The 8650-nt window shown below is 37.0% G+C and overlaps 1 pseudogene; it reads left to right on the top strand.

The window, feature by feature from the left end:
* The first annotated feature begins 5907 nt into the window (after positions 1 to 5907).
* LOC145135079 (small nucleolar RNA R71) lies at positions 5908 to 6001 on the top strand (annotated as a pseudogene).
* Positions 6002 to 8650: the final 2649 nt, after the last annotated feature.

Here is an 8650-nt window from a genome sequence, read left to right as displayed (position 1 = left end):
CTACCATACTCTACTCAACATAGTTTAGAGTTTTTTTCTTGGTCAATGAATAGAAGTGGTACTTTCGAATCTTTAAACCAATCTTTTTCATCCTAAAGTTCTTTCACGATCACACACAATGACATATGTCCAAGAGATTTTTGGTATAAACAAATCAGGATCTAGACATATCAAATCTTTGTGTTTATGATCTAACATCATGAGACCGTGATGGAAGTGAAACCCAAACTTTCGAAACATAAGGAATTGACGAGGAACTTTGTTCCAGATACAAACGAAACTTTTGTTTCAGTACCCATTTTCGATACTCAAAATCATATTCTTTCTTTTGTAGTGATCTTGATCAACTGTTCGAAACCTACGACATTTGTTACCCAACAGGATTCAGGAATAATTTTGGTTTACAGAATATGGTTTCTGTATGAGTGTCATTCTTAACCTTCGTTACTTAATAAATTTTCCAAAGCCTATTTGTCACTGACTACACTGGTAAAACAGGTAATTTTGTTTACAACTTGTCACTCTTATGTTTAGATATGCTTTGTAACGAAATTTTAAACCACCTTCGAAACTTAATAAAAGAATCCCTTCGATACTTCTCTACAAGTATTTGATTGTACTTTACGGGAAACCACAAAAGTTGTTGTCTATCTCTCTTGATAATTAGCGAAGCGATCTTTGCCTGTGATCTAACTGGCTTTGTGTCGACATTTTATTTTCAACATCACATGACTCAAATTTTTTTTAATTTGTTTCTCATCTTTTTCATTGGCACACATTGCACTCACGAAATCCTTGAGGTTCTGAGTAATACCAACTCAGACTAATGATTTCGCAAGACTGGCATATGACTTCGCTTATAAACCCAAAAGTGAAAGAGCCCAACCTCCGTGTCGAAGGTTTTTGATACTTATCCATTAGGTACTTTCGAAACGACGTTTGATGTGACAGTTTTGTTGTTGTGCGCTTCTATAGGGTATAGTGTTCATCACTTTTTCCTGACATGACGTGCTTTACGGCTATGGGTACAACTTTCAAGGAACATGTGGCAAATCTATTAATGCTAACCGTTTGGGATTCAATTTGAGGTTACATATAAAAGGAGATTTGAAGATTCATTCCAATTTTACGCTCACAATTTATTCTCAAAGGTTTCTGCTATCATATTCTCTATTTCTTCAAGTTCTTTTCCAAACCCTAATCATGGCTGCTCATCAATCGCAAACCACAGACGATGTTTCGTCTCAACCACTTATGAAGATTCAAAGCACAAATTACCAAGTTCAAGGTGATGAAAGTGTTTATCTAGAGGAATTACAGATGCTCGTTGTGGCTCTCAAGATTTATGCATTGTCTACTGCCATGTTCAATGTTTTTGTTGTTCTAATGTCTTGGCTATCTTTGGCTGGTTCTACTGCAACTTACAGCAAAACCATGATGATTGTTACTTTTCAATTAATGAATGACAAGAAGTTCAGACTGTCAAAGAAGTTGTTCGCCCAAATCTTGAACATCCCTAATTGTGAACCATTTATAAAGTCTCGAATAAACAAGTAATTCACATGTTCAATGAGATGGGTTATCAACCTACTCTCACCAAGATCGCTGAGTTCAAGAAATCGGGGTTGTCGTGTATTTGGAATTTATCTTCGATGCTTGACAGGTCGAAATGTGGGGTTAGAAAAAGGAAGATTGGAAGTGTATGTTATGGTGGCTGGCATTTACTATGATCTACAGGTGGATTATGCGACACAGATTGGGAATAAATTTATCAAAAGTATTGAAAATACGAATGTTGTTGAGGGGGTCTCGTGTGCTCGATATTGGAGTCTTATTTTTCAATTCGTATATAACAAAGAGGGTATTGAAGTCCCTGAAAACGAAGAAACTGCTAGTTTTGCTTTATATCAGTTTCCTAAAACTGTTGAAGATGATGCTGAAATTTTTCCAAGTATTGCTAGAATTCCAGATGTAATGCTTCGAAAAGTTTATCCTATGAATCCTGTGTTGGTGAATTATTTGACTACGATTAATCCTGATGCTGAAATTGGGGTGTTATTCACAAAGACAACTGAAGGTCCTTCGAAAAAGAGAAGAGGTTCAAAGAAGGAAGTTCATCCAAGCCCTTCGACAGTTTTTCCAGTTGAAAAAGAAGCTAAATCTCCAAAAAAAAAGGTCACAGTTAAAGTAAAAGCTTCGAACAAAAGCTCAAAGCCTGTTGTTCCAGAAAATGTTGATTCTTTGAAGGATGTGGTACCTTCGAAGACTGTTATTCTCAAACGACTCAAGAAAATGGCTCATCAACCTCGCCATTCTCCTGAAAGGTCTGGAAGTTTTTCACCTTCATTTGTTAGAAAGCCACAGATTGGTCGAAAGAGGGTTCTTATTCGTGAAATACATGTCCATGTTTCTCCAAAAACAAAGAAAATGAGAGAAGAAGATATGGAAAAGAAGATTTCAAAGAAACAAAGGAAGCAGAGGAAATTAGTATTGCATGAAGATTCAAATGACGAAGAAGTGGTTCCTGAAACACCACTTGCAGATACACTACTGGGCCATTCTTCACCTGTAAGGGATTATCCAGTTAAGTCGACTTTCGAGGAGACTGTAAATCTTGATGGCACTGTGAAAACTTCTACAGTAGACATAACCATCAATCACGGTGAACAAACAAAGAGTTCGACTCCTGAGCAGACAACGGTCATACCACCCGAGGTTTTGCATAATGAATCAATTTATGAGGAGGTTCGAACCTCAGGAATCACTGCAAACGTATCTGATAAGGGTGAAAATGTCAACAAGGGTGATGGAGTTTCGGCACATGAAGCCCAAGGTAATCATTCTCTTGTCGTATCATCTACTTTTGAAACCTCAAATATTGATACTTCATTTTCATTACCACCATTTCTTGTTCCCAATACATCTCATATTCCTTCTTCTACTCATTCTCCTACTTTCGATACAATTATGAAACAACCCATTAATTCCTTATTCCCATCACAATCTACCGAAGAACCCAAAACAGTTCTTGATGATGAAACTGATGATGGCGGGTTTGTTGGTTCTTTTGTTGACATCGAGTTTGATCCTGAAGAGCTGAACATTCCTGACAACATGCTCTTGTCTGGGAAGAAGTTCAAGATTTTAAATTACAAGCTCAATTCTCTACTACAATTTCAAGCTGATGCAGGGGGCAAACATTCAGTTTTGGGTATTGAAGTGGATGTTATGTTGAAAGCCCAAGAGCTTTGTCTTCTCAACAAGATTGATCAGTCTGACAAAAACAACAAATTACGGGTCAAGGCTCAATCTGAGACATTCAATGGTGAACTGAAAGAATTGAAAACAGTTGCCAAACAACAACATGCTCTGCTTGTTCAGGATGTCAAAACTATTCGAGAAGATGTCAATCGAAAGCTTGAAGAGTTAAGATCAGACGTGGCAAAGGAATTACAGGAAGTGACAAATAGATACTCTTCATTTCTCGAGAAGGTGGATATTATTGCTGGGGCTGTAGCAAAAATAGCTCAATCTTACAGTTCTATGCTTCCGAAGATGGATGCACAGGCTGAGTTGGAAACGAAACATTTTGGAAATATTGATGCATTGTTGGGTGAAGTGAAGACCACGGTGTCGAATTCAAGTTCTTCTTTTCTAGTCACTCCAAAGTTTTTAACTCAGAAATTTCGTCTGCTTGAGTCAATAATTCATTCTGAATTGGCTCCACTTTCGAAACTGTTGAACTTACTTCCAACGGATGCCCCACCTGTTGTTACAGGGGTGCAAGGGGGAGAAAGAAAGGTGGTTGGAGTAAGTAAAGGCGAAGGAGCTTCTAGGAAGTCAAGTGGAGATGTTAGTAGTGATGCGAAAATTGTGGGAAAAGTCCTGACAACTTAAATTCCAACAACTCTGCCAGTGCAGACTAATCCAATAATTTCAACAACAACAACAACAACAAGACCTTTGGAAAAAGGGATTGTTATTGGTGGTTCAAGTTCATCTTCAACACCCACACCCACTGAAGCAGATAAAGCAAAAGGAAAAACAGTTGTTGTTGAAAAGTTGAAGGAAGAAAGAAAAGTAGATATTGAAGCTGAAATGGAAAAACAACGAAAAATTCAAAGTATTCTCAGACTTTGTCAGAATGATCCTCCAACTCTGAACAAATGTGATCCCAGAAAACTACATAGTTATGAGAATATTGAAGCTATGATATTTCATGGAGAAATGCATGACTTTGAGAATAAACCAAAGAAGAGTTATGCAGCTGATAACTCAGATATGAATCAGCTTGTTTTTCCTATCAACAAGATGATGTATCTTACTTCGCAATATCAGATTGTTGACAAGTTTGATGACAAGGAAGAGTTCAAGAAGTTAAAGTTTCGATTTTATGGAGTACTTGGGAAAGAAGAAGAAGAAGTGTGGTCCCTTATCAAGATAGTTCGAGTTTTGAATATATCTAAAGATGTTTTATTCGAGGGTGTACTTCAAAACTTTCGATATCATGTGATCATGGCAAACAATACCAAATTCGCCTTTAATGTTGCTGACTTTCCTCTTATGAATCTGAATGACTTTATCTGAGTCGCAAAGATAATTAAGGTCAACAATGAAACAAAACTTTAGAGTAAAAGAAAAGAAGAGTATTTGCTGGGTCTTGCTCATATGAAGGTTTTCATAGACAATTATTTCGGTTGTTTAGCCTTGACAGACGTTGAATTAGCTTCGACAATGGGCAAAGAGATAATTGTTCCTCAATCAATTTTGAAGAGTAGCTGATTTGCAGCCTTATGATGATGGAGAGATTTGTCTAAAGCCACTTGGAATAGTCTTTGTTGGAAGAAGCAAGAAGGGAAGAAATACGAAGTATTTGTTTCAAGCTTGTGACATTGAAAGATATACTACAACTCATTATATGAACTTGATGGTTCGTATGAATAACTGTAAAAAGAACAATGAGAAAGATAAGGCGGAATTGAAGATGGTGATGAATTGGTATGCAGCGATTAGAAGTTTGATGCATCAAGCAATCCAGATGTTAATGATTTAGATTCGACACTTCTCACAAAGGGGGAGAATGTTGGGGTTCGAAGGTTGTGAGATGTCGAAATTATCTTTGTTACTTGTAATGTCGAAATTTTGGATTGTATGTTTATTTTAAGGACTACTTTTGTAATGAAGCTTAGATGTCAAAGTCCTTATACTTTTTGTGCTTTCAGTTTTCCTATAAATATGGGAAGGGTACTTTAGAGGTTGAGAACTTTCCTGATTGTAATTGTATTCTCTTTCAACCTCTTGTATTCAACTGATCAAGCAATATATCATGCCAAACATATTATATTTAGATCTCTTGTTCTAAATCATTTCTAACTCTGATTTTGTTTGATTACTCGATTCAGTTGGAACTACAGGATGCGGCTGCAAATCGAGCGAGCCTTGCTTCAAATTTGTTCTTTTTTTCGGGATCCGGTTGCTCCTTTTGATAGAACCCATGACCTTTTTCCTTGTACTTCTCTTCTTTCACTTTTTTATATTCGTCATATGGCAGCCACTCCTTCTTCGGTTTCCTCCAATCTTCATCGTACCTGTCACCACTAGAGTAACAAGCTTGAACCTTCCGGTTTCCATTTTTGTCGAGGTCACAATCTGTCTTCAAGTGAGGCCCACTAAAATTATCACACCCTACACGAATTACATGGAAAGATTGATCCATCCAAACTTCCCCTACCTCTTGAAACATCTTCTCGTGGGTTATGATATTCGCACGAATGTTTTGTGAATTCTTCAATCAACTCCTTAATATTAGTCGCATCTTTCTTTGTCATTGGTCCTTGAGAATCAAGGAGTTGTCTTGTTGTAACATTCACCTAGTTGTAAAAGATAGACACTTCTTATTGCACATCGAGATCGTGTTGCGGGCAATTCCTTAGCATGCCTTTGTACCTCTCCTATGCTTTAAACAAATATGTTGGAAGTTTGATATCTTCTTTTTGAACTTGGCTATTTTTGATAATGGGCTAAATTGCTCGATGAAAGTTTCACGTAGATTCATCCAAGTTGTAATTGCGCTGGGTTCAAAGGACTTTAGCCAGATTTTTGTATCTCCTGTGAAGGTTACTGGTAGAATTCTAAGTAACACTGCTTCTCGCGAGACATTTGGAACACTGAAGTAATTAGCAATGTCCTTAACTTCATCGATGTGCCTAAACGCGTCTTCATGATCTTTTCCGGAAAATGGAATGTCCTTGAGCATTCCTATAATGTGTCCCTTGAGCTCAAAGTTGGTTTCAGTTGGGATTTGTAACAAACCGTTATTTCAAACTTATGTAATAATGTAGGTCAATTTATAGTTCTTTTTGAAATAATAAATAGAAATTTTAGCATACTGTGTATATTTACATAATTGACCCTAAAAAATAAATTATTAAACAATCCTGATTCAGATGAACCAAGTGGTAGAAATTGTAACAAGGTTTCCAAAAATATAAAGAACACTAAAATCCGAGTTATAACGAAGAAGTTATGACCAATCGAAGATCCGCGAGAAAACCGGCAAAACACTGTTCAGTGTTAAAACTGAATTTTCAATAAAAGGCTTTTCAGCCATAACAATCTAAATCAAAGTTGTAGTTTATGTTAAACCGAGAACTTTCATAAAAAGAACGGCAAAATCTGACTCCGTATGAGGAAGTTACGATTTTTCTAAGTTTCAGTATAGTAGTGTACAGCTAAAAACTCGAAATAAAGATCGAGTGATTTTTAGCCGACACAACCTAAACGAGAATTGAAGGTCTCGTCAATAGTAGTACAACGGTAAAAAGACAGACAAAAACGGACGTCGGATGAAGAAGTTATGAATTTTTAACGGATTTCCTGTCCCGGTCTGTTAAAAATAATAATATTAAAAATAAATTCAAAATTAGCCGACGAATTCTAAACGAAATTCGTAAAGTATAATTTTACCTACGCGTGCATATAATGAACGTCAAAAACGGAGCTCGTATGCGATAGTTATGATTTTCGCAAGTTTTTGGCACAAAAATCGAGAAATATTGAAAACCGGGCAATTTCGCATGGCTGGCCTTTGGCCACGTCACCTCGCATGTGAGGCTTCCCCGTGTCCGCTACGTGTCGTCTGATGATTGGACCGAAGTGTCGCGTGGCGCCTTCTGATTCGACCAAGGCCGCGGTCCACCTGCCTTCCGACACCCTCGCAGGAGACACCCCTCGGACACCCCTCGGACCCTCGTGGCAACTCCTTATTGGACCGAGGTTCGGTCCACTCCGAAGCCAACACATCCGAGCCTCGCCCCATGTCCCCTTCGCATGTCCGACGCGTGCTGATGACTAACCACCTTCGGTCCGAGGCTTCGGCCCAATATAAGGGTGCGAGGTCTTCCATGAATTTTACACTTTTCACCCCAAATTTCACACACTCTCACTTCTTTCACTTCCACAAACTTATATACAACCCCTAAAGCCCCGGTATCAAGTCTCAAACCCTAAGCAAGCCTCGAAGCCCCGAGATTCCCGAGAAGTCAACCTCTCTCCAGTCGAAACTCTACTCAATTTAAGCCGGTTTTTCGTCAAATAAACTCATTTCCGGGAAACGAAACGTTGTCCGAATCACCACCTATCAAGTGAGTTCATACCCCCGTATTTTCATAATTTCTACTGTTTTAAGGGGGGAATACAAACATAACACAAGAACTTTGTGTTATAAAATCATGATTTCAAATCATGATAAAACGACATTAAATCATCAAAAATACTCAAAACATTAAACTCTTTATTAATCTTATATTTTTCCCCAAAATTCATATTTGTATATATATATATATATATATATATATATATATATATATATATATATAAGATTTAAAAGGCTTAGGACTGATAACTCATTTTGGGTCCTTTTCCTTGTTTGGATGTGGGCTTATAGTACCGGTTATTTGTCCGAGTGTCGTTTAAATTTTACTTATATATAAAATTGTGTGTGTATATAAATATAAAAGTTATTTCATCAGTTCAAATACCTTTGTAACATGTTGAGCAAAGGGTTACATGCTAAAAACAGTTAAATACCGATTCAGAAAGTACATATAAATTATAATAGGTATAATTTATGATACATAGAACAATAATTCATGATTCAAGCATACTAGAATACACTGTTTTACAAGAAACAAGGGTTTTGATTCAGAACAATTCAAGGGTTTACACTTGTAAAATACATGTTCGGAATACTAATTCAAGAACATACTGTCAATCATTTATTTCAGAATGATTGGGTTTTCATGACTAATATACATGTAACGTTTATATGCTTTTTATGAGACATTCAATTCAGGTTGTTTAATTCATTTAGACAACCAAGGTAAAGTCCTGTCATTATAACTAGAATCTCCAACCAGGGATCGAAACAAGTTGTGTGTAGATCTATATCGGGATTGACAACCCCGCACTCAGGCTGCTAGCTACAGTCAGGCATACACGCCAATGAGTGGCAATTGTTATCAACAGTTTAAACGCCCACAAAGCATTTGTTTCAGGCCATCTTGTCATAGTATGGTTATAATAACTCATTAAAAAGATATTAACAATACGTTAGTGTATAATCAACTAAACGTAAGTACACCTTCAAAGT

The sequence above is a fragment of the Lactuca virosa genome, chromosome 8 (genome assembly GCF_052849685.1).
Source record: "Lactuca virosa cultivar CGN04683 chromosome 8, Lactuca_virosa_CGN04683_v6, whole genome shotgun sequence".
Taxonomy (NCBI): domain Eukaryota; kingdom Viridiplantae; phylum Streptophyta; class Magnoliopsida; order Asterales; family Asteraceae; genus Lactuca; species Lactuca virosa.
The sequence above is the reverse complement of the archived record's forward strand: the minus strand, read 5'-3'. Positions and strand labels throughout refer to the sequence as shown.